General features: G+C 39.0%; 1 non-coding gene across 1 annotated transcript; it reads left to right on the top strand.

The window, feature by feature from the left end:
* The first annotated feature begins 14 nt into the window (after positions 1-14).
* On the top strand, positions 15-118 carry LOC127747384 (small nucleolar RNA R71). Its single transcript, XR_008009183.1, has one exon. It is a non-coding gene; the product is annotated as a small nucleolar RNA R71 (small nucleolar RNA).
* The last annotated feature ends 707 nt before the right edge of the window (positions 119-825 follow it).

Here is an 825-nt window from a genome sequence, read left to right as displayed (position 1 = left end):
TCCATTCTGAAAACATGTCAGATGGACACCTTTTGGTCAATTGCTTGTATCTTTCCCAAGCTTCATAGAGGGATTCACCATCTTTTTGTTTGAAGGTTTGAACATCCACTCTCAGCTTGCTCAGCTTTTGAGGAGGAAAGAATTTATCCAAGAAGGCTGTGACCAGCTTATCCCAGGAGTCCAGGCTATCCTTAGGTTGTGAATCCAACCATATTCTAGCTCTGTCTCTTACAGCAAAAGGGAAAAGCATGAATCTGTAGACTTCAGGATCAACTCCATTCGTCTTTACAGTCTCACAGATCTGTAAGAACTCAGTTAGAAACTGATAAGGATCTTCAGATGGAAGTCCATAAAACTTGCAGTTTTGTTGCATTAAGGCAACTAGCTGAGGTTTCAGCTCAAAGTTATTAGCTCCAATGGCAGGGATGGAGATGCTTCTTCCATCAAACTTGGACGTTAGCTTTGTGAAGTCACCAAGCATTCTCCTTGCATTATTATTATTTTCGGCTGCCATCTCCTTCTCTTGTTCTAATATTTCTGAAAGGTTACCTTTAGATTGTTGTAACTTAGCTTCTCTTAGTTTCCTTTTCAGAGTCCTTTCAGGTTCAGGATCAATTTCAACAAGAGTGCCTTTTTCCCTGTTCCTGCTCATATGAAAGAGAAGAAAACAAGAAAAGAAAGAGGAATCCTCTATGTCACAGTATAGAGATTCCTTTATGTTAGTAGAAAAAGAAAGGGATAGAAGAAAGAAAGTGAAGAATCCAAACACAAGGGAGAGATTGAGTTCGGATTTTTAGATGAAGAGAAGAGAAGTGTTAGTAAATA

Source organism: Arachis duranensis, chromosome 4 (assembly GCF_000817695.3).
Source record: "Arachis duranensis cultivar V14167 chromosome 4, aradu.V14167.gnm2.J7QH, whole genome shotgun sequence".
Classification (NCBI taxonomy): Eukaryota; Viridiplantae; Streptophyta; class Magnoliopsida; order Fabales; family Fabaceae; genus Arachis; species Arachis duranensis.
Note: the sequence above shows the minus strand (reverse complement) of the source record. Positions and strands in the feature narration are given on the sequence as shown.